General features: G+C 44.3%; 1 protein-coding gene across 6 annotated transcripts in view; it reads left to right on the top strand.

Annotated features, from left to right (window-relative positions):
• Positions 1 to 18,496: 18,496 nt before the first annotated feature.
• CDH8 (cadherin 8) overlaps positions 18,497 to 26,117 on the top strand; it is a 431,289-nt gene continuing 423,668 nt past the window's right edge. For 3 of the 6 annotated variants that reach the window (XM_056135708.1, XM_056135711.1, XM_056135705.1), the window contains exon 1: positions 18,755 to 19,205. The gene's annotated coding sequence lies outside the window, so the exon portion shown is untranslated. The other 3 variants (XM_056135707.1, XM_056135706.1, XM_056135709.1) reach the window with 3 other exon arrangements.

Raw genomic sequence — 26,117 nt, 5'->3', positions numbered from 1 at the left:
GGAATAGAGGGGACTTTCCTCAACATAGTTAAAGCCATCTACCACAAGCCTACAGCAAGCATCATCCTCAATGGGGAAAAACTGAGATCTTTCCCTATAAGATCAGGGACGAGACAAGGATGCCCACTCTCTCCACTGCTGTTCAATATAGTACTGGAAGTACTTGCAGTAGCAATTAGGCAAGAAAAAGATATTAAGGGCATTCAGGTAGGAAAGGAAGAAATCAAGCTCTCACTATTCGCAGATGATATGATACTATACTTAGAGAACCCAATAACCTCCACCAAAAAACTTTTAGAAACAATAGACTTGTATAGTAAAGTTGCAGGCTATAAAATCAATACACAAAAGTCCATGGCTTTCCTATATGCAAACAGTGAGAGAGAGGAAAGCTACATGAAAAAAACAATCCCATTCACAATTGTGTCCCAGAAAATCAAGTACCTTGGAATCAGCTTATCTAAGGAAATAAAGGACCTGTACAAAGAAAACTACAAAACGCTACTTCAGGAAATAAAAGAGGACATGAGGAAATGGAAAGATATCCCCTGCTCATGGGTCGGGAGACTTAACATTGTCAAAATGGCAATACTACCGAAAGCATTGTATAAATTCAATGCAATCCCTATAAGGATACCCATGACATTCTTCAAAGAAATGGAGCAAACACTCCTGAAATTTATATGGAACAATAAGCCCCCACGAATAGCTAGAGCAATTCTTGGGAAAAAGAAAATGGGAGGAATCAACCTCCCGAACTTCAAACTTTACTACAAAGCAGTAATAATCAAAACAGCATGGTACTGGAACAAAGGCAGAACTGCAGACCAATGGAACAGGGTTGAATACACTGACATCTCCCCTCAATCATATGATCATCTAATCTTTGATAAAGGTGCAAGAAATGTGAAGTGGAGTAAGGAAAGCCTCTTTAACAAATTGTGCTGGCATTACTGGACGGCTACATGCAAAAAAATGGGCTCAGAACTCTGCCTAACACCATGTACAAAAGTAAGATCAAAATGGATTAAAGACCTCAACATCAGACCAGAAACCATAAGGTACATTGAAGACAAAATTGGCAAAACCCTCCATGACATTGAGGCTAATGGTATTTTCAAAGACGCCACGCCACTGGCCGAGCAAGTGAAAACAGAGATAGAAAAATGGGACTATCTTAAACTAAGAAGCTTCTGCACCTCCAAAGAAACAGTGACCAAAATACAAAGACAGTCTACAGAATGGGAAAGAATATTCGCCGAATACATGTCTGACAAGGGGTTGATATCAAGGATATCCAAAGTACTAGTTGAACTCCACAAGAAGAAAGCGTCCAACCCCATCAAAAAATGGGGCAATGAAATGAACAGAAACTTTCACAAAGAAGAAATCTGAATGGCAAAAAAGCACATGAGAAAATGCTCTACATCATTAATCACAGGGAGATGCAGATCAAAACCACAATGAGATACCATCTCACACCTCAGAGACTGGCCCACATTCAAAAGAACAAAAGCAACCGATGCTGGTGCGGATGTGGCGAGAAAGGGAATGCCGACTGGTTCAGCCCTTTTGGAAAACAATATGGACATTTCTCAAAAAATTAGAAATTGAGCTCCCATTTGGCCCAGAAATACCACTCCTGGGAATATATCCCAAAGAGGCAAAAATGTATAGTCGAAGTGACATCTGCACTTGTTTGTTCATTGCAGCACTCTTTACAATAGCCAGAAACTGGAAGAAACCTGAGTGCCCAAGAACAGATGACTGGTTAAAGAAACTTTGGTACATCTACACAATGGAGTACTATGTAGCTCTTAGAAAAGATGAAGTCATGAAATTTACATACAAGTGGTACAATATGGAAAGTATCATGCTAAGCGAAATGAGTCAGAAAGAGAGGGATAGACATAGAAAGGTTGCATTCATCTGGGGGATATAAAATAACAAAATATGAGATTAATACGCAAGAATAGCTGAGATCAACACCAGGAGGATTACTCCATAGCTTAGAGGCCAGCCGGGTATTCTAGGGGAAAGCGCAGTTCAGAGAGAGAAGGGAGCACCAAATAAAGGGTGTTTGGAGGATACTCCCAGGAGAGGAGATGCAGGCTGAAAGTAGACTATGGACTGTACATGTTTGCCACTCAATGCCTCTTTTGCTGACCACGACACCCAAAAGGAGAGAGAGAACAGGGGGGAATTCTCTGCCACAGTGGCAGAGTGGGATGGGGGGGATGGGGGGTAGGGATATTATCCATGGTGGCGGAAAATGGGCACTGGTGGAGGGATTGGTATTTGATCATTGTATAATCGAAACCCAAGCACAAAAATTTGTAAATCTACAACTGTACCTCATGGTGTTTCACTAATAAAAAAAAAGAATTATGTAATTTGGGACTCAATTAATTTCATAAAAAATGATGAGAATTTAGAGAAGAATCTATAAGTTGCTAGAAATATTTCTACAATGTAATAGTAGAGTGGGCAAGGTGCTTGCCTTGCATATGGTTTATCGTCATTCAACCTTCAGCACCAGATATGATTCCTCGAGCAGAGTCAGGAATAAATTCTGAGCATAGCCTGATGTGACTCTAGGATTCTTTTGACCCTAGAAAACCTTTAACCCGATAAAACCAAAGAAATCTATCTTGCCACCTCACAAGATCATTGCAAGCATCAAACAAGAGAGCTGATATGATTTAAAAAATATGAAGGGATATATAGATCTAAAGTGTGAGTGTGGCAGAAATGTGACTTCACCTTGGACTCCAAAGTCTTTAAACAAGAACTTTGATGTCATTGGCATCATTACTGTCACATAGTCTTCCAAATGGTGTGAATAACATTGAATCAAAATTCTCTTGTTTGCCTTTCCCTGAAATCACATTTTTGGATAATTTGATTTAGTTGATTAATCATGAAATTTGGAATCCAGTTTGACTCCCTGGCATCATATATGATTCCTTGAGTCCTGCCAGAAGTGATTCAAGCTCAGAATCAGAATAAAGTCTGAGCACCACTGGATGTGAGTCAAACACCCCGGCCTCAATACTATGCCGTAGCACTTGAGAATGACCTCCGTCAAAAAAAAAAAAAAAGAAAGAAAAGAAAAAGAGAAATAGCAAGTGTTGATTAGGAGGTAGAGAAAAGGAAATGCTTGTAAATTGTTGATAGAGATGTAAATTGGCCCACCTTCTTTGGAAATCCTTAAGGAGGTTTCTTAAGATGACAAAAATAGTCTTATTGTACCCAGAAGTTCTACTGCAAGGTATCTATAGAAAACATAGAAAGACACTAATTCAAAAGGATATGTACACTTTGCCATGGATTGCACTGCTATTTACCATACCCAATACATGGAAATAACCCATGTGCCCAACGATGTATGTGTATGAAGTTGCAGGATGTTATGCAAAGCAAAATTTATCAGAAAGAGTAAACAACAACCAGATGACCTCACTTATATGTGAGATATAAAGAAAAAAATCAGAGAACAAATAAAATCAAGCAATCTTTGGCTTTAGACTCCATGTAATTAAATAATCAGAATATTGTACAGCTTTTTCCTTTTTTACCATCAAAAATGACATGAATTCCCTAGTACTAATCACTTAATCACTTAACTTCCCGTTAGTCATTGATTTGCTCGAGCGGGCGCCAGTAACATCTCCATTTGTCCCTGTCGCGTGCTAGTGTAGCCCAATGGCATCTGTTCGCTCCAGGAACATGAAGGGCCTCAAACGATCGTTCATGATCTTCACGAAGAAGTCTGACCATCTGGTAGGTGGGCGGCCACGCGGTCTTTTGACATCCCGTGGAATCCAGTCGGTAACAGCTCTAGTCCAGTGGTCGTCTTTAAATCTCATTACGTGACCAGCCCATCTGATTTTTGACACCTTGGCAAATGAGACAGCGTCCCTGATTCTTGATCGTAGACAGATGTCAGAACTCTGGATTCTTTCTCTCATTTGAGTGAAACGTGATATTCCAAGCATAGCTCTTTCTATTCTACTTTGGGAGACCTGAATAGCGTTCTCACCTAGTTTGCGTAGGGCCCAGGTCTCTGAGGCATATGTTAATGCAGGAAGAACAGTGCAATCAAAGAGATGTGCCCGGAGCCAGAGGTTCTTCGTCCTCTTAGCTATTTCTTCGACGTTCTTGAAGGCGTTCCAAGCCGCTCTCTTCCTCCTGCGCAGCTCGGGTGCCAGGTCATTTGTCATGTTGACCTCTCGACCTAGGTACACATAGCTGTTGCATTCGGAGATGGTCGTTCCATTGAGAGCGAATGGGGCGTCAGGAACAAGGCTGTTTCTCATAAACATTGTCTTCGTAAGATTCAGCTGTAGTCCTACCTTTCCACACTCACGGTCAAAGTCGGCCAGCATTTGTGCCGCTTGGCTGATGTTTGGTGTTATTAAAACAATGTCATCAGCAAAGCGGAGGTGGTGTAGTTGCCGACCATCTATCTTCACTCCCATTCCTTCCCATTCCAGTCATCGTATGATGTTCTCGAGGGTGGCACTGAAGAGTTTCGGTGAAACGGTATCACCCTGCCGCACCCCTCTCTTGACATCGATGATCACTTCTTTGTCAAATGGTGAGATCCTGGTAGTGAATCCGCAATACAGCTCATGGAGTATCCTGATGTATTGGGCTTGAATGCCCTGATTGGCTAGGGCTTCAATGACCGCTTCCATCTCAACAGAATCAAAGGCCTTCTTTAAATCAATGAACGTTAAACAGAGCGGCATCTTGAACTCCCGAGAAACCTCAATGAGCTTGGTTATTGTGTGGATATGGTCGATGGTGCTGAATCCTTAGCGGAACCCGGTTTGCTCGCATGGTTGTCCTTCATCTAGTGTTCTGCCAATCCTATTTAGGATGACTCGAGTGAACAACTTGTAGATGACAGACAATAGGCAGATCGGGCGATAGTTGCCAATGTCATGGATGTCTCCCTTCTTGAACAGTAGTACAGTCCTGCTGGTTTTCCATTGGCACGGAACCTTGCATTCAGACAGGTAACGAGTGAAGAGCCGAGCCAGCCATCGCCACACTCCAGGACGCTTTCCGGACCCGCGCGGCTGCAAAGCGGCCGCGCGACACATCATAAGACACTAAATACCCATCTTCCGGAATTGTCGTACCGTATTTGATAGGGTTCAAATATGGTAACACCTATAAGGGTGATTAGAGTTCGCCCCAAAAGCCTCTATCCCTCTCGGAAAGACTGGCAAGCTACCGAGAGTATACCACCCGCACAGAAGAGCCTGGCAAGCTATCCATTGTGTATTCGATATGCCAAAACCAGTAACTACAACTGGTCTCATTCACCTGACCCTGAAGGCTTCACCGACATGGCAGCACTGAGAAGGATGAGAAAGGAGAGGCCGACAAAATCTCAAGGCTGACCTAGGCTGCTACAACAAAGGAAGACAAAAATGATCGTCTGTACTTTCAATGCACGTACGCTAGCATCAGATGCATCCATCGAGGACCTGATGGTACAAGCGTGAATGATCAAGTACGACATCATTGGTCTGACCAAGACAAGAAGGCACGAATCTCACCATGCTGTTTTAGACACTGGAGAAGAATTGTTCCTCGGAACATGCGATAAAAGAGGTGTTAGAGGTGTCGGTGTCCTTGTCAACACAAACTTGGCCAAGAGCATTGATTCATTCGAATGCCTAACAACCGGAATCGGACGTTTACATTTGAATAGATGTGGCTCACTGCCTGCAGTTTCTATCTTCGTTGTCTACACACCAACGTCTCATTATGATGAAAGAGAAATCGAGAAGTTCTACATGAAGCTAGAGAAGTTCTATAAAGAAGATCACACCTTCTAGAAGATCATTGTGGGTGATTTTAATGCCAAGATAGGACCGAGAAGATCAGCTGAAGAACTTCACATCGGGACCCATGGCCTATAATGGAACGAACAGGATGAGAGACTGTCTGAGTTCATCATGTCTACCAAGACCATTCATGTTAACTCACAGTTCCAGAAGGCAGAATCTAAACGATGGACATGGGAGTCTCCCGGTGGACGATTCCACAACGAAATAGACCACATCATATTCATTCGACGGTTTTGCCTGACTGATGTCGCTGTTGTCCCAAAATTTTGAACGGGATCAGACCACCGTCTCCTTTGTGCAAAATTCTACTTCACAGAGCGGGGAGAAAGGGCTGCAAAGTCCAAAAAGAGAACTCCCAGAACGACCACCAACTGGGAACTCTTTGGTACTATTGCGGCAACATGGGAAGATGCCATTGTTGACAACATTGACGAGGAATACGATCGACTGGTTCAGCACCTCCATGAACTCCATGAATGTGCGAGGAACGCCAAGAGAGAGAGAGCCACAAAAAATCGCCTATCTTCGAAAGCTCTTGAGCTAATTCTCCAGCATGGTTTGGCACATGCCTCAGGCAACCGGAAGCTAACGTCTGAGCTCACAAAGCAGTGCAGAGATGCGATCAAGGAAGACCTCAAAGAGAGAAGAGCAGAAGTACTGGTAGATGCGGCAGAAGCCGGGAAAAGTATTCGTAACGCCCGCCTGTCCTTCGCCAACTACAAGACCAAGATGACTGCCCTCCAAAGTCCTGATGGATCTATCACATCCTCCAGAACGGCAATGGAGAAGATTATCCATGACTTCTACTCAAATCTCTTCGATAGCCATGTCCACTTGCTGACATACCAAATTCCACAGGATGGATATGTTGTTCCCAACGTTCTCCCTTCCGAAATCTGACACGCCATTTCGTTGGTAAAGAAACAAACAGCACCGGGCCCAGACCAGGTCAGACCTGAACACCTGAAGAACCTACCGTCAGTACTCCCTAGTACTAAGTAAAGCCAAGACAAACTGGTATGGGACTTGTAGATTGGACAATGGGCATGTCCTTCCTTGGAAGAGCTAAGTTAAAGATAGGTGAAATGGGCCTGTGCAAATTACATATTCAAGACAACCTCAACCAATTGCTCCCATTTTCCCATTGCTCTTTAAAGAGCACATTCTTTTTTTTTTATTTTTATTTTTTTAATGTAGGAGTGGGCTGGAGTGATAGCACAGCGGGTAGGGCGTTTGCCTTACAAGCGGCCAACATGGCCGACCCAAGTTCGGCTCCTCCGCCCCTCTCGGAGAGCCTGGCAAGCTACTGAGAGTATTCGATATGCCAAACACAGTAACAACAAAGTCTCCAATGGAGACGTTACTGGGCCCGCTCGAGCAATGTAGGAGTACTGCTATTTATTCAGCCACTGATTAGCTGATTGAATTGGGCATGAACTCCTCCATAGCACAGCGGGTAGGGCGTTCGCCTTACAAGCGGCCAACATGGCCGACCCGAGTTCGATTCCTCCGCCCCTCTTGGAGAGCCCGGCAAGCTACCGAGAGTATTCGATATGCCAAACACAGTAACAACAAAGTCTCCAATGGAGACGTTACTGGGCCCGTTCGAGCAAATCGACGATCAACGGGAGGGCCTTTACCTTACCTGGGGCTGGAGCGATAGCACAGCGGTAGGGTGTTCGCCTTACAAGCGACCAACATGGCCAACCCGAGTTCAATTCCTCCGCGCCTCTCGGAGAGCCCAGCAAGCTACCGAGAGTATTTGATATGGCAAACACAGTAACATCAAAGTCTCCAATGGAGACGTTACTGGGCCCGCTCGAGCAAATCGACGATCAACGGGAGGGCCTTTACCTTTTACCTTTACCTTTATTTATTTACTTATTTTCTTCTTATATTTATTTATTGAATCACTGTGGAAAAAGTTACTAAGCTTTCAGGTTTAACTCTCAGTCATAAAATGATCAAACACCTTTCCCTTCACCAGTACTCGTTTTTCACCACCAAGAAACCCAATATACCCGCCCTCCCACCCCTCCCAATGACTGTGAGGCAGATGATTTCTACTTAACTCTTCTCTACATTGATTACATTATTTTGACAAAAGATGGACCATTATTGTTTAGAATCCCCCCCCCAACAATCAGTATTGTTGAAAAGACATTGTGACATACTTTGTTTTCTATAGTTGGTTATGAGAATCATACAATATCATGCGGCCACAATTTTGGATTTCTGCAAAGAGCCAGATAATTACGAGATTGGTTTCTGTGCATCTGGTGATATGGTTGTGCTGGAGAGTTGCTGGGGCGGGGGGGAGGACTTGTGACCTCGGTAGGGCCTGAAGGATGAGCCGGTACCGCCACCCTTCCCATGAGACTGCAGTTGCCCTGTCACCATGGGCTCATACCTTGCTTTCCAATAAGCTCTGAAGCAGCGGCCACCTTGTATGCAGTCCAGATGCATTTCTGCCAAAAGTTGCTGGGTTTCGAGATTTGTTTCCAAGTCTCTGGGATCATGGCCATTAATCAGCTTGATCAGGAGCCAGAGAGGCCGTTTGTAGGCAGCGACTCGGGGTCTCGTTGGGATGGGGAGGAAAGGGCCGGTTCCACCCCCATCCGGTGAGGCCCCTTGTGTCTCGTCACTGCAGGCACAAACCTGACTGTCCAGTGGCCTCCCTCTGGAGGATGGTGGTCACTGTGTCGCCAGGCGAAACAGGCAAAGGCACAAAACCTATTCCCACCTGGAGTGGCCCAGTACCAGTAACCTACTGCAGGAACAGGACGCATTTCTGCCAAAAGCCTTTGGGTTCCAAGATTCGTTTCTGAGTCTCTGGGATCATGGCCGTTAAGCAGTTCGATCAGGAACCAGAGAGGCCATGCATCCAATTATATAGCTGAGCCGAAGGTGGTTTGTGGGTGTGTCTCCCACATACCTAACTTTTGGCCATTTACTTCCTTGGTAAACTTTGACCCAAGTTTTTGGGGTCTGGCCAAAGGCACAGCAGCAATTTGGGGGTATCTGAAAGTCTGACGGTGCCATCAGGCTGCTGATGTACTCACCTCACAGGTACAGAGTGACCTGCTGGCGGCACCATACCCCCCAAGAGCATATTCTTTCTAAGGCTTCTGTCCATGCAATCTATTACTATTGATATTTCTTTCTTTCTTTTTTTAAGTTTAGTTTTTATTAGTGAAACACCATGGGGTACAGTTGTAGACTTACAAACCTTCATGCTTGGGTTTCAGTTATACAATGATTGAATACTCATCCCTCCACCAGTGCCCATTCTCCACCACCAATGATTCCAGTAGCCCCCCACCCCATCCCCCATCCTCTGTCGCAGGGCATTCCCTTTTGCTCTCTTTCCTTAAGGGTGTTGTGGTTTGCAATAGAAGTATTGAGTGGGGGATATGGTGCTGCCAGCAGGTCAATCTGTACCTGTGAGGTGAGTGCATCAGCAGTCTTGTGGCACCTTCAGACTTCCAGATACCCCAAAATTGCTGCTGTGCCTTTGGCCAGACCCCAAAAACTTGGGGCAAAGTTTACCAAGAAAGTAAACGGCCAAAAGTTAGGTATGTGGGAAACACACCCACAAACCACCTCTGGCTCAGCTATATAATTGGAGGCATGACCTCTCTGGTTCCTGATTGAACTGCTTAATGGCCATGATCCCAGAGACTCAGAAGCAAATCTCAAAACCCAACAGCTTTTGGCAGAAATGTGTCCAGTTCCTGTAGTAGGTTACCAGCGCTGGGCACCAAAGGTGGCAATAGGTTTTGTGCCTTGGCCTGTTCCCCCTGGCGGTTTGATGGCCACCATCCTCCAGAAGCCACAGGATAGTCAGGTTTGGGCCCTCAGTGAAGAGACACATGGGGCCTCACAGGATGGAGGTGAAGCAGGCCCTTCTATCCCGTCCCAAGGAGACCCTGAGTTGCTGCCCACAAACAACCTCTTTGGCTCCTGATCAAGTTACTTAATGGCCATGATCCCAGAGACTCAGAAACAGATCTCAAAACCCAGTGGCTTTTGGAAGAAATGTGTCCAGACTGCGCTGTAGGTTTTTGTTGCCAGGCCACCCTAGGGGGGAAAGGGTGCTGTCCCTCTGCCTGTTCCCCCTTGGAGGCTCAGTGACTGCCATCCACCAGAGGCCATTGGACAGTCAGGTTTGGGCCCGCAGTGACAAGACACATGGGGCCTCACAGGAAGTGGGTGGAGCCGGCCCTTTCCTCCCCATCCCAACGAGATCCCTAGTCACCACCCTCGAACGACCTCTCTTGCTCCTGATCAAGTCACTTAATGGCCATTATCGCAGAGACTCAGAAACAAATCTTGGAACCCATCGGTTTTTGGCAGAAATGCGTCCGGTCCCGCAGTAGGTTACTGGCAATTGTAGTAGGTAGTAGGTAGTGGGTTACCTATACCCCAGGTGGAAATAGTTTTCATGCCTTGGCCTGTTCCCCCTGGTGGCACAGTGGCCACCATCTTCTAGAGGCCATTGGACAGTCAGGTTTGGACCCTCAGTGACAAGACACATGGGGCCTCACAGGATGGCAGTGAAGCCGGCCCTTTCCTCCCCATCCGAAGGAGACCCCAAGTTGCCGCCCACAAATGGCTTCTCTGGCTCCTGATAAGCTGCTTAATGACCATGATCCCAGATACTCAGGAACAAATCTCAGAACCCAGCAGGTTTTGGCAGAAATTCCTCCAGATTTAAGTGTTAAACTTTTGGAATTTCAAAATCGCACGGCCACTACTGCATCCACGTGACATCATATGTTTCATAACCAGCAATAGAAAACAAATTGTTTACTGTTGCCTTTTTAGCAGATTTGAGTGTTGGGGTAAAAATCCCAAATTAATAATGATGGGTCTGGTGTCAAAATATTGAATGTAATCAAAGTAGAGAGAGAGTAATTTGGAAATCATCTGCCCCACAGGTAGTGGTAGGGTGTGGGATGGGGGTACACTGGGGTTTTTGGTGGTGAAGGATGGGCACTGGTGAAGGTATGGGTGTTTCATTGTATGACCAAGACTTAAACTCGAAATCTTTGTAACTGCTTTCAGGTGATTCAATAAATAAAATTATAAAAAATGGAAAAAAAGTAAGGTGGAGTTCATGCATAATTCAATCAGCCTAATCAGTGGCTGAATAAATAGCAGTACTCTACATTAAAAAAAAAAGTATTGAGTGGCCATCGTGTTCAGTCTATAGTCTACTTTCAGCACGCATCTCCCATCTCGAGCATGCTGTTCCCTTTACTTAGTGTTCTCTTCTCTATCTAAGCTGCCTTTTCCCCCAGCATGCACTGCTGGCTTCTAAGGCATGGAGCAAAGCTCCTGGTACTTATCTCAACTACTCAACTATTCTTGGGTGTTAGTCTCCCATTCTGTTACTTTATATTCTACAGATGAGTGTAATATTTCTATGTCTGTCTCTCTTTCTGACTTATGTCACTTAGCATGATACTTTCCATGTAGAACCTCTTGTATGCAAATTTCATAACTTCATCTTTTCTAAAATGCATAGTATTCCATTGTGTAGATGTACCAAATTTTCTTTAACCAGTAATTTGTTCTAGGGCACTCAGGTTTTTTCCAGGTTTTGGCCATTGTAAACAGGGCAGCAATGAACATACAAGTGCAGATATTATTTTGACTGTACTTTTTTGACTCTGCCTTTACTATTGAGCTGCCAATATATATATATATATATATTGGGTCAAATGGCAGCTCAATTTCTAATTTTTTTTTGAGGATCGTCCATACTGTTTTCCAAGAGGGCTGAACCAGTCGGCATTCCCACCAACAGTGAAGGAGAGTTCCTTTCTCCCCACATCCATGCCAACACCGGTTGCTTTTCTTCTTTTGGATGTGGGCCAGTCTCTGTGGTATGAGATGATATCTCATGGTTTTTTTGATCTGCATCTCCCTGATGATTAGTGATATAAAGCATTTCCTCATGTGCCTTTTAGCCACTCAAGGTTGCTTCTCAAAAAGACCCTTGGAAAACTTTTAAACTTGAAAACAAAGTTACATCAATCTAAGTTTATTTGGCATAAAGCTTGACCCTGCCATCACCTCTCTGAAGCATCCTCTGTAGCCAGGGCAGATTTCCCAGCATAAACTGTAAGCTGCCCAATTAAGCACTCCTCCTTCCCCCAATCAAGCAGTTCCTGTGATTTCCAGTGATTCTTGCCACAGATGCTGTATATTTTCATCTCTTCCTGCTTTTACTAAGTAATGTCAGTGTTATTTTTGTTTTATTATTTTATTTATTTAGTATTATTACAGTTTTTTTCTTCTTTTTTGTATGACATGGAAAACTATTTGGCGGTCTTCAAAAAAAAATGAGCCACGTACATTTATTGCAATTGCTTTATTTTGAATCATTTAGTTTACAAAAGGTTTCATAATAACCCTCTACTTTTAGATGGTGGGGGGGGGGCATGTCATCAGGTTGGGAGAGTTAACTGGAGCCATAATTGAGTAGGTAGGGCTCTTGCCTTGCATGTGACTGACCAGGGTTCAATCCTTGGCATTCCATCTGATTCCTCCAAGCACTGCCACAAGTATTTCCTAGGTGCAGTACCAGGAGTAACCTCTAAGCATCTCCAGGTATGGCCTAACTTCCCACTCCCCCAAATCCTTTCCTCCACCTTCGTCAATAGTGGGGAGAAATTTATGCTGTTAAAACACAATGCTGTATAATAATCATTAGTGGAAAAATTCTCTTCATTTCCTAACAGGTGCTAACTATCCTACCATCTGAATAGATGCCAATACATAAGTTTGTTTACATTTATCTGCTTCTCTTTCGGGGACTAAGTGTGTTTAGTGGGTGGTATTTGGGTGAGTAACTTTACCTTCTGTTATTGTTAGCTTATTTTTAAATGTAGGGAGATATGCCCAAATGTATGTCTTATAGGAATTTTGCCTTACTATTTAGCTATATTTATTTGTACACAGATATATTTGCAAAAGCAAGTGCGTTATTTCTTCTTCAAATATTCCTTTCCATTTTCTGTCATTCCAAGTCTCCTGAGCAAATTCACTATTTACAATCAGAGTTGTTTTTAACAACATCTTTATGAAAATTCAGATCCTGATCACGTTTTCCCCCTGGATTACCAAAGAGAATTTGAAACCCTGTTAGTCAATGCAGATTTGAGACAGGTTCAACTCTATATCACATTGTATCTGAGGAACTGGAATTGTTTTATAAACCTCAATTAGGCCTCATACCACCCCCCTGAGGCAAGAAAGAAGTAGTAAGCACTTTTATGGACACACAAACTTAAAACCCATGGAGAGGTTAATCAATTTGCATCAAAAGTCTGGTCGGCTGTGAGTTAGGAACAAAACGAAATTTCTTCCTAGGGAGCAACTTACCTGTTTTTATTTGCCTGATTACTAGAGTGTATGAAACTTCTGGAAAATGATGATGAATGTTCAAAAGAAACCCCAGAGAAAGGATTAGCATTTGTTTCCCAGTTTAGCAAATGAGTGATTTGTTTTTCATGCAAAAGCAACAGCACCTTTTTTTTTTTTTTTTTGGCTTTTGCCAAACACTTAGGTAGAAATGACCCCTTTGAGGAAGGGGGAAAAAAAAAAGGAAAAACAGAGCAGTTCAGGAATTTGGAGAGTGGCTGGGAGAATGCTTCCTTTTTTCCACCCTTCTCTCTGCAGCAACCTGCATAGATATCGTACGCTAGAGGGCACTTGAGGTAGAAGTTAAAAAAAAAAAAAAAAAAAAAAAAAAAAAAAAAAAACCGACATCCGCTCTTAGGACCGCGGGCTCTGGCAGGCAGAAGGCGGCACCCGAAAACTGTGTCCCATTTTCCACAGGGCAGCAGCGTCTTTCATAAGCACACAAACCAAACAATCCTGAGACCGCGTTATGCAGCTGTTTCTAATGAAGAAATCCGCGCTCTCAGTAAGACCGTTTCCTTTCAACTTCGTGGAGCCTTTGTCAAAGACGCACAGAGCAGTCTTCTCCAGAATCATCAACTGGATAATAACTGATCAGAGCTATAAACTCCATTGTAGGAGTAATAATAGATACTGAGGTGCCTGTTTTTCTGCCTACAGATCGTAAACTCTTCTCCTTGGGTCTAATGTACATTAATAGAAAAGTGCACCGTCTTCCAAATGATGGTAATCATTTAAGATTTATTATTATTATTTTAATATTTTGAGACTGAAAATAATCAGGGTAGTAGTATTTCAGGGGATGGCAGGAAAGGAAGGGTCGTTTTTCATTTCTCCTTTTTCTTTCCATTTCTTTAAAGAAAACACAGTACAAACTATTTTTCTCTTCTTGGTGAATCCCAAATTTAACAAGTGGGATAGGGCTGTTGTTGTTGGGGGCAGGATCTAGAATCTTAACCTAGTTGCTGTCACTTGGGTATTTCTTTTAGGGGGGTGGTATGACAACAAGGGGTGGGGGAGAGAATAAAAAGAAAATGCTAGTTTGTAATCCACTGAACCTGGGTTGGCATATTTGGTTACTTTGTATCAGTCCTGTTAAATCTATCTCTGCCTTTCTCAGTTTCTGTTCAAAAGCTGAATTGGAGCTTATCTATTTCCTAGCACCTGGAAAGATAGGAGATAATGCCATTTTAAAACCTTCTCCAAAATGCTCTGAGCACAGATGTGGTTTTCAGAATATGTTTACACCTCCATTGACTGAAAATATAATGGCAAGCTCAAGATTAGCAATTACAGTAAATATTAAGAGATACAGGCCTAATTTCAAGGACAGCTAAAATCACCAGCCAAGAAATGTATAGTACCATCCCTCTGAATAACAAACTCCATGGCAATTTTATCCCAGATTCAAAACCACTTCTAAAGAAATCGGCTTGGTTTCTCAAATCCCACAATACATACCAGCAGAGTAATGACATCAAGTTTGATAGGAATACACTTCTTATTTTTTTCAAGATCATTCATTTTTAGAATATTCCAGTGGAAAATAAGTAAGCAGTAATATAACATACCACTTTATTTTTACTCTTCTCATCTTTATACTAAGGTCACGGGCCTCAGATATTTAGCAGGCAACAGAATTCTTTGGGATCTTTGTGAAAATTCAGGTTTCAGAGTCCCACCCAGATTCAGGGTGTTTGTGTTATTAGGATGTCCTTTGATTATAGGAGAGGCAGACTGTTTCTGGACCAAAGTTCTCCTTTTAAGAAGCAATATAATGTTTTACAATCTATTCACTTGAGCCCCATCATCTCTTTATTCTCCTAATTTTTAAATAAATTTAAAAGTAAATCTATAAACTCCTTAAAATTGCTTTTACATTTTTATTCTTATAATTTAAGCTTCAGTGTTGAAATTAAAAATAAAACTTCAAAGACTCTTTTGTCTAATGCCACTTTTGTCAAATTGTTATCTTTGTTATATACCGCCTCCAGCACAGCGGTAGGGCTTTCGCCTTACAAGCGGCCAACATGGCCGACCCGAGTTCGATTCCTCCGCCCCTCTCGGAGAGCCCGGCAAGCTACCGAGAGTACTCGATATGCCAGACACAGTAACAACAAAGTCTCCAATGGAGACGTTACTGGGCCCGCTCGAGCAAATCGACGATCAACGGGAGGGCCTTTACCTTTACCTTTATACCCCCTCCAAAGGAAACAAAGTGCATGGAAATTTTCCACAAAGAGAAAGGAAGAAAGAAAGAAAGAAGAAAGAAAGAAAGGGAGGAAGGAAGATATGATAGTTTTTAGGAATCTTCACTAAAACCCTATTAGGAAGTGTGTTTTAGGAAGTCCAAATTCCTAAGAAATATCATATTAATAATTGTTAAATTTCTATTTTGGCTTCTTTTTTTGGTATTTTTAAGTTTTTATTTTCAAATCCCCATTCATAAAATTGATTTTCCTAAACCTCACCTTTAGGAGACAATCCAGAAATGAATGAATGAATTAATCTAAGTTTAAAACAATCCAATAAACTCAGAAGATCTCAGTAATCCTGCTATGATAGGTTTGAGTTTTTTCCCCCTTTGGGTATCCTTTGTTCTTTAGTGATGGACTATAGAATGAAAATGTGGTTGCATTTCAATGCACCAAATCATATCGTTCATTCTATCATCTGCTGCAATTGCAGAAGCTGGAATCTTCATGATTCTCCCACTTTCTTCCAAAACTGCTTCAAGAGCCCTTGGATTCCTCAGGCCCCAATGAAGCAGCACGTGGTTAACTCAACATCTCAGTCAACATAAGAAAAATTCTTGTTGTTACTGTGTTTGGCATATCGAATACTCTCGGTAGCTTGCTGGGCTCTCCGAGAGGGGCAGAGGAATCGAACTCGGGTTGGCCATGTTGGCCACTTGTAAGGTGAACGCCCTACCGCTGTGCTATCGCTCCAGCCCTCCTTAGTAGTGAGAAATAAATGTTTTACTATCTGGAGTCTTTCTCCATCTCATTCAACTGCAGTAGACTCCTCTGCCAAACTGTCTGTCACAGATATCCAGGCTAGAGACATCCTTTCTCATCTCACTTTTGGTAACAGTCAAGGTTATTCTGAAGGCATTGCTTCCTCCTTTCCTCATTCACTCCCCAGCAACTTCTCTATTCTCCTGCTCTATCAGATAATCCCTCTCCCTTCTTCCCGGCAAGACTCTAGGGCACATGCAATTTCAGTCTCATTCGTAAAAAACTATATAGCACTGTTCTCTTCCTGCAAGAAGGCTATAACCCTGAGGAGGATGTTGAAAACACTTTCTGAAGGAGTTAGGCTCTCACCATTGTGATATTACACTGCATCCTATTAAGAGTGGGTGGAATTGTTAAAGAGGCAAATGTCTTGTCTTTTAGCATCCTTGATTTTTTTAAAATTTTTTTAGAATCTTTTAGGACTTCTTAACATTCGCCAAATCCTCTTTCACACTGCTTAATCATCTAGACCTTTGCTGAACATTAGGAGAAAATGACTAGGAAATTCCTCCTGCTGTGTTTTGAACAACGATTAGCAGGTGGAGAGGGTTACCTTGAATGCTAGTTGGACAATATTCAAGGAAGACAACAGGTGTAATTGCTTTGAGCACACGTGGAACATTCCACCCTAAGGAGCCTGAAGCCTTTGGATTCTGACTCTTAGTACTGTCAAAGTAATTTTTCTTTCTTCTTTTTTTTTTTAAAGAAAATTAGCTTGAAGTATATTGTTTATCTTTGCAATGTGGCTTTCCATTCAGATGAGTTTGTGTGTGTGCTTGTGACAGTTCCTAGTAAATCTAACCTTTAGTTCTCATAGAGATGTCAGAAAGTACCCTAAGGAAAGGTTCAGAACATTTGTTCAAAGTAAAAATGAATATCTGAAAAAATTAAGCACAGCCCAAGATTTATTCTATTGTCCATTTGGGATTGTCTGGTCTAGCAGCAGTTATAATTTGATTGAGATTTGACTGCTGTTCCTTTTTTTTTCTTTTTTCCTCAAGACAGAATTAAGCAATTTCTGAATACCCTGTAAGCAGAGTCTGAGAACAAAGAATCACTTAGACACTGGCTGGGACAAAGATACCTCCTAGTCCTCTCCACCTCTCCTCTCTTTCTGAAATACTTCACCAAGTTTCTTGCCCATAACAGCTAGGATGTGAAGCAGACAGATATTAGACCTATCTTCAATATTCTTTTCAACTTGTCACAATGGGATGTTAGATGCAGCACACCCACAAATGCCAAATCTGCATAAATATTACAAGCATATTGTGTCGATGTTCTCATTCTGTTCACTCAGTCTCATTAATTTGAGTCAGGCAGTACAAGCTCTACAGACCTTGTCCTTTGCACCCTCTCTCCCTTCTGTTTAGACTCTTTCCCCAGATGGCAAAATCCCTTTCCTTAGAGCTCCCTTCTTAGGTACCGGCATGCAGGGACTAAATCGGGGTGTCCGGTGCAGGGGAGTCAAACAAAACAAGTACTCATTAGTTCACTGGATTCCACATGAATTTTATTAAGCGGCGATCCCCGTGATTATTTCTACGTGTCCGCGTGCACGTCGAGAAGAAATCAAATGAAAGCAGCTTGGATGTTCTCTCCTTCTTAAGCATCCCGGGACACCCTCCTTCCCCCCCCCAGCCCCCGCTGGCATGGTCTCTGTGTGTATGGGTGGGGGGCGGTGGGGGGGCGCAGAGCGTTTCTCCAGAGCTCAGTGATGTCCATCCGCGACTGGCAACAGCTCCTGACCTGGCATCTCTAGGTGGAGGCAGAAGAGCTGCAATCAGTGTCCGAGTGGCGATGGAGAGGCCAACGGGGCACACGGAGAAGCCCTGGCATCCCCTCCCGTGATCCCCCCCACCTAGCAAGTTCTTTTCCCATCCACACCCTCCTTCTCGCGCGCCCCCCGTGGCCGCCCCTCGACTCGCTCTCATCCCATCTCCCCAATCAGTCGCAGCAGCGGAGAAGGGAGGGGGTGATCAGGAATGCGTCCCGCATCCTCAGCAGCCCGGAGCCTCTCCAGCCGAGGAACCGAGAGACTCACTAACGCCCCCCCCCCCCCACCCCGCGCACCCCATCACCCCCCACACCCCATCACCGCGCCTCCTTCCAGCCTGGCTCTGCCAGAGGCTCTCGGAATTACCAGCAGGGGAGGTGCAGGGGCGCAGCCCGGAGCCCCAAGGGTGGTGGTGGGGGGGATGCCCGAGAAGCGTTTCAAGATCCCGCCAGCCGGGTAGAGCAGGTAAAGAGGAGAGCGGGCGAGCAGTTCCTCCTCCGCAGCGGTGCAGCCGCGGTCCCCGGCACCGACGGGCCGCGGAGACGCGCGGGGCGTGCTCGGGAGCGCAAAGTTGGGCGCCCGCCGGGTCGCGGAGGAGCGGGTGCGCGGGAGCGCGGGCTGGAGGGGTGGGGGGGGGGGGGCGGGCCGGCCGGGAGGGGGCGGGAGAGGGGGGCGGCTTCCCCCAATTTCCAAGTGGTAGACCTGCCTCTGCGCGCTGCCCAATGAGATCCGTCAGGGGAGGCACCCGGCTCACTTTTCCACCTCACTTCACAGTTCCGTTTGGCAGCCGGGCGGGCTGGCACGCCGGAGCGCTCGGGCCCGAATTAGTGCATTGATCAGGACTCGCCCTGCCTTCCCCGCACGCCCGCCCGCCGGTCCGCACGTCGCCCGCCGGGTGGCCCAGACGGTCGCGTCCACTCGGGGCCGCCGAGACCCGCCGAGCCTGGCCCGCAGCTCCCCACCCCCGAGCGGCATGCACGGAATCCGGAGGCGCCTGCCCAGCGCGCGGGGACCGCTCGCCGCTCGCCGCCCTCGGGAGCCCACCCCGAGCCCCTCCAGCCGTTGGTGAAGCTGGAGGCTTGTGAGAATTCAGGAGCGCCGAGCCCCGGACCAGTAAGTGATGCCCGATCTCCTGCTTGCCTCCGGGTACCCGAGATCCCCGGAGGAACCCCCTTTCTTTCAGGACCCCCCCCTCCCACCCCCTTGCCCGCTCGGACAACCTAGCGAGCATCCTTGCTCTCTCCCCACTTCGCCCCAGATGCTGGATGCGGGTACCCAGCCCCGGGGGCTGAGCTGCGTCCTGATAATCCGTGACTGACTGATGGTGGACGGACGCTGAGGGTTGCACCCCATGGGGTTGATGCCAAAGTGCTCCGACCGGAGCGTCCGGGGAGGAACTGAGCAGGCTGTGCGCCCCCGGGCTTCCCTGCGGGTTCCCGGGTCGCACTCCTGACGCTTTGGCCCCGCGCTCTCGCCGCCTCCAGACGCAGCAGGCGCCGCTGCAGCCGCGCGCCCTCACTGCGGGGTCGGGGCGGTGCGGTGAATGGGAAGCGGCGGGTGCCCGCGGGGACAGGCGCCGGGGAAGGGGGTCGGGGGCGGAGGGGTGTCCCGCCTCCTCCCACCCCCCCACCCCCCATCCCCGGGAAGAAGGGAGGGCGACCCCCGCGGCGGCGGGGACTGCGGACCAGCACTCAGTCGTGTGCGCCCCCCCAGGCACCAGGCTTTCCCACAAGTGGCTGCTCTAGCCCGGTGCCCGCTGCAAACTTGCGGGGGCTCCCGAGATGCCCGGCGGCTCCGCAGTCTCCCCGGCGCGGGCGGGCGGGCGTGCACCCAGGCTGCACCCCGCACGCACTGTCCACTCGGGCACCAAGCTGGCAGAAGCTGGGGAGCCTTAGGACTCAGCATCCTCCCTCCTGCTCCCCGACCCCCAGCGCGGTGCTGCGCTTTGCATTCTCTCAGGTCTCCTTTTGCGTGCATTCATGTGTGTGTGTGTCGGGGAGGGGGCAGTCGCGCCCCCCGCCAATCCTGAGTTGAAGATTGCTCCCGACACGTAACAGGTTCATAGGCATCTCCTCGCGTTCTCCAGGGCGTCTGCCAGAGCTGGGAGGCAGTGGGAATCTGCCGCCGCCAAAGCCAACAGGTATCCCCTATTCCCGGCGCCTCTTCCCTACCCCAGGACCACCGCCTGGCTCCCAGCCCCAGCCGGTACAGATCCCCCAAGTTCCCCCGATCTCTGACCTTCCCCGCCAGCCCGCAGCCTGGCCGCAGGTCACCGCCTAGCCGATCGCCTCCTCGGCGAGTGGAGACGGCAGCTGTCTGCTCTGGGTTGCTGAACGTTAAGGAAATCAACCCCCATCAAATTGTTTATTATTGCACACGCACAACATTAGTCCGTCACGGCGAGGCAGGCTGGCAGCTGCTCCCTTCACCTCCAATTAAAGGACGGGGCTTATAACCCAGGACGCAGGAGGGAGGAAGAGGCGCCTGCAACTTTACCCGCTTGCCGGAAGATTCCACAAGAGTTTTTCTCTTAGAGAGCAGCAGCGCGACCCGACCCTCCCTGGGCGGATCAGCAGCTGCTGCCTTTCCCCGGCTTCGCAGTATTATTGGTGGGGCTGCCGAGGCGCAAGAGGACGCGGGAGTCTTGGTCTCGCTTCTCCGGTACCACCGAATTGCTGCGAGGAGGGTCCGGGGTTGGGTGGCTGGGGACGTTTTTGTGGCATTGGTCCCCCTTTCTTTACGACCCACCTGACAGCATCTGCGGTTAACCACCTTCCCGGAGCTGCCACCTCCGGCGTCGTTAGAGGAGCTTTTCAACTGGAAAACTCTCTGTGAGAAAGATATTTATGTAAGATCCGAGAATGGGATTTTCCATCCATTCAACCTCGCCGCGGTACCTCACTGCATGCAAAATGAGCCCTTAGCGTTCCTGCTAAACACTACTGAGGTCTCAGCCCAGTTCTTGCCTTTCATCTGCTGCGTCCGGTTTTGCAGGGCATTTTTTATCTGGGAGGGTGTGTGTGAGAGAGAGAGAGAGACAGACAGACAGACAGACAGACATCTTTTAACATGAGACTAATATCTTTGAAAGATGTTCTCTGAAGGTTACATTTTTTTCCCCTCGTCAAAGGGAGTCTCCGTAATTATCATGGCCAGGCACATTTTCCCACTTTTGTGAGTTCTGTGGTCAAAAACCAAAACCCAAAAAGAAATAAAACAAAAAACACCCGGCTGGGGCTGTCCCACTTATTAAATAATAATATTATAAATATTCTGCATTTTTGGTGTAGTAGATTTGAAATAGTTGTTTCATGGTGGAGCGGTTACAGGATGCTAAATCCCTGTGTGTGTGTATGTGTGTGTGTGTGTGTGCACATGTGTATGAGTGTGTATATTTGTTTTTCTGGAGACCGAAGAGGGCTTGGAGTTGAGAATATTTGTTCTCTAGATAGGGTAAAGAGCCTCCCATCATCTCAGAGAAATATTTTCGGGGCTGTTTCCTGGTAGTTCCTGTCCCTCATTCTGTTCCCCACATCACCCAATTGAGTGGCAACATTGTCTTTGTCCATCACCTGTGACCAAATATTTTAAAGACTTGATATCTGATAGTTTCTGAAATGTGTGCCAAATGCTGCCATTCAAACTTTTGCAATCTTCTCCCGACAACCTGGATCTCCTTTTCCATTTTGTGTTACTATTAAGTATCAAACATTCTGCATTATAACATATATAAGCCTTGAGACTCCAGCTGGGTAGATACTGTGACATCAACCTCTTAGTATTGAGGGATGGCGGGTGGTATCTTAGTATCTTTGGTATCCAGGTGGCATTCTTTGGCTTTTGAAGGTGTTAGGTATTTAGCTGAAGAACAGTTTCCTCACAACCTTCACAAGAATAGCAGTTCTTCTTTCCTGCTGTACAAATATTGCTCTTAAAGGAAGTCTTGAACCTGAAAAGGAATCTTATTTGGGTATTATGTAGAAGTCTGGTCAAGAAGCAACCCCTTAATTTAGTGCTGAATACACTTTAAGTAGCCAGTAGTGGCTTGCTGGATGTACAAAAACAAACAACCCATAAAACATGCTCAGCAGGATGAAATAGACCACTTGAGAAGGCAATTGTAAAGGCTGTTAGATGAATATACTCATCATGCAACATTTCCTTAAAAACAATGCACAGACTTAAAGTCTGATTTTTCTGGTTAGCAAAGAGCATTGCATTGTTGAAGCAAAGCAAGTTCAGAGACCGAAGGTATGATGACTCTATTCAAGGAATTGTGCCTGAGGGTTTTGCTTTCCAGGTTCCTTTCCATGTCCATTAGTGAAGGAAAGGGAAGCAATATATATATATATATATATATATATATATAGTTAGAATCCACACTTTATCTGCTGTTTTGAGAATTTGATCATTTAAAAACATTAAGGATTTAAAGAAGAAAGTGTCTTTCTCCCCCCCCCCCCCCAAAGTGGCACACCTCACAGCTTTATCAACAATACAACCTGTTGTATCAACAATACAACAATACAACACTACAATTTTTTTTCATGCAAAATCACAAGTGTTTTGTGGGTAAATTGACATTCGGTTTATATTTGCAATTGTGTCTTTTGGGCGTACAAGTAAGTTTTATGTTTGGGAGTTAAGGAACAAGCCTAATCAGAGTCAATCATAGGTGTAATCTAAGAATGCAAACTTTTTCCAAAAGATTACGCTCAATGGTGTGGTTGGATTTAGCACTGTTATATTTCTTGCAGATATATTCACAGGAACAGGGAAAAGCATTTTCCTTTAGGTTTTCAGCACTGTTGGATTTCACAGCCAAAATAGTTAAGTTTGCTATTTAGGTTTGGGGAAAAAATGTCTCTGTGTATTATATATACCTCTTAAGGAGAACAGAATAAACGAGGCATTTTCTTGTTGCTATGTATTATATGGGGTACATGCATGTATGTACATTCACACAGAGAAACTTCCTTCTAGAAAACCGGAATACATGCCTACACCTAGCTAATTCATTAATTGGTTTTAATCTGAGATTTTGGTCACTTTCCTTTTGCTTTTGCATCTGCTTTAGATTATTTAATTTGCCTTCCTCAATTCTCTTTCTTGTACATCATCTGTTTGTGGTGCTACATTTTTTTCCCAGTAATTCATATATGCATATGTGTGGTGTGGAATAATATTTTGACAGATTGAGTCCAGGCTTTGATGTAGGGGGGCTAAGTTAGCCAAAGAACTTTGAGTCCTATCTCAGTTCATTCCCACAGAAAGTTGCAATGAACAATGTTTCTTCTGAACTGTTGATTCTGCCTCTGGATCTCAGGGCAGATGGAACCTTGAGAAAAAAAAATTAAGTGAACTTGGCAACTCAAAAGGTCAGAAAAGAAATAAGTTCAAGATATGCCATTTGTCTCCTGCTCCCATTCCTGATACTAACTAAACCTCCAATACACTTCATGGCAAACCACTAAGGCCAACACTGTGTCCTTTTTCTATCTTGTCTCAAGTCATGATTTCTTGAGTTTTAAATGCCACATTCAATCCCTTATGATAAATATCAGCCACTTTCTTGTTTTTGAAGTGTTGTCATTTTTTAGAAATCCCGTTAGTAGGCAGAAATAAATAGATGTGCTTTTATTCAGTACCTCTTTAGAAAGAATCATGAAAGAGTAACACTTGTATTTGGAACCTTCAAACACATAGCTTCCTTGCCTTCACTACCAAAGACAACTACGGATGCTGTAAGGATGATCCATGGAGGGCTGAGCAGAGGGTTAGTATCCATTCAGCAATTTAATGCACTAACAATTAGAAAAAGACTGTCCTTTCTCTCTTATTAGATGGTTTTCAGTAAAGGGGGGGGGAGGAGTACAATCAAATCGAAAGTCCAATATTGTGATTATCTACCTCAATTTTCTCTATAGAAATTTTATACATTGTCCTCGTTTTATTTTTAGACACAGCTTTTCTCAATTTTTTTAAAGATCAATTTTATTCATGTTCCACAAAGCATATATTTTCTCGCTGGCAATCATTTTAAAAATGCTATGGGAATATAAAATGACATAATTCAGCTTTGTTAACAGTGAGTCTCCTCCAAGACTAGACTTGCTTCAAGAATTTAATCAAGTTATTAAACTCTCTGGGCTCCAAAGTAGTATTTTTTGGTTGGATGACACGTTCTCTAACGATAGGATTGTTGCATGGGTAACTCAATGCCTATGCCTTATGCTCACAGGGAAGCCGTGGAAGGAAAAAATATAACAGTAAGGACTCACTTCTCCCTTGCTTTGCTCCATTATACCCACCGTTCCCCTGTTCTGTTTTGAATATATATGTCTATGAGTGAAGCAATTCACATTAGCTTCATGTGAATTGCAAGTCTTATTATTATTAGAATTATTAGAAATAATTCTATATGTCTCTATATTGATTTTAATCAGCAAGATACCTGATCCTCACATATGCATATAGGAAAAAAATGCATACAGTCCATGATAAAGTCCTGTGTGTTTTTATTGATACTTTTGCACTTTGAATGTATTTCAAAGGAACATTAAATTTGATCATTTTAATCCTATACTATGTCATTAAGTGAAAATATTGTAGGATATTCATACACTATTAGCAATAAAACATTTTTCCACTTATTGTATCTTTATAAATTAAAACATACAATATGATTATTTCACTTCTGATTTATGTGACAGTGACATAAATAAGTAAATGGGGTGGTAGTTTAAATATTATAAGGGATAGTTTTCTTTCTTACTATATGCAATGCCATCTCCAGAATTTGATACAAATGTTACAAATGCACAGCCTATTCTTCATTAGTTAGTCTATTGATGTTTCGACTTGACAAACAGAATTTAACTGTTCTGTGTCCAAGTATTCCCATCATCAATATGGGGATGCTCAGGAATATGAAAACATTTTTCAGATCTATTTTGATTAGCATAGTACAACACACTTGTCTTAGAGCTTTAGTAAAATAAAGAAGCCACAATCAAGAGGCATATTTTATAATTCGCAAAATCAATTTGATTTTCATGAACTGTACATAATGTGTGATTACAGTATTACTTTCGTCAAGTGATTGCTTTCTTTTCATATGTCTATCCATATTTGTGTCCATAGTTCATGGTAATAGTATCAGTGGGTTGTTTTTAAAGCTATAAAATCTTTAGAACGTGAACAAATAACAGTAAGGTACACTTGTAAGGGCGATCACTGTACAGTGATCACTGAACAGTGTAAATTAATTGACAGAATTTTCACTTAAATGGGGGTACTTGGCAGCATTTCAGCTTCAGTATTATGGGTCCTAACTTTGGTTGTGTTATTACTGATTATTTTAACCATTTCCACATTTCTAAGGCAGGTAGGGAGAACTGTTAAATTATATCAACTATTGTGTCAAGTTCCTTGAAATAATAGAAGAAACTTGATGAGTGATTTTGGAATGGGACATTCTCTGAACCCAACACTCTTATTCATTACTACCATCTTCTGTCTGAAGAAGGCTCTTTCTGTTTGAGGAAGGCTTCAGTGGCACTTGGTTGAATTAGTCAGGATTCCACATATGGACCATTCTTCCAAAAAATGCAATTCCATATTTTCTGGCATGTGGTTGCAATTTACTTGAAAGTAAATCACTTTGCTTTGCCCTTTTAGAAGCAAATCATAGAGAAACATGTTCATGTCTTCTATTCAGTAGAAGAGCAGAATTGATTTAGGGGTAGAGAAGGTTAAAAAAATGCTCTTTACAGGCTAATAAAACAAGTATTATCTTTATTTATTTGGGAAAATTTTTTTTAGGTCATGCCTGGCTGTGCTCAGGTCCTGCTGTTCCTCTTGGCTTTGTACTCAGAGATCACTTGGGAAGCATATGCAGTGTTGAGAATCTAACTTGGGTCATCCTTGTACTATCTATAAGGCCCCTATAAAATAAATATAAAGCCATTGATTGTATCTAGCACAGGAAGGAAAAATCTATTAAATTCTGTTTCATTTTTTCCA

This window comes from Sorex fumeus, unplaced genomic scaffold (genome assembly GCF_029834395.1).
Source record: "Sorex fumeus unplaced genomic scaffold, SorFum_2.1 ptg000122l, whole genome shotgun sequence".
NCBI lineage: Eukaryota > Metazoa > Chordata > Mammalia > Eulipotyphla > Soricidae > Sorex > Sorex fumeus.
Note: the sequence above shows the minus strand (reverse complement) of the source record. Positions and strands in the feature narration are given on the sequence as shown.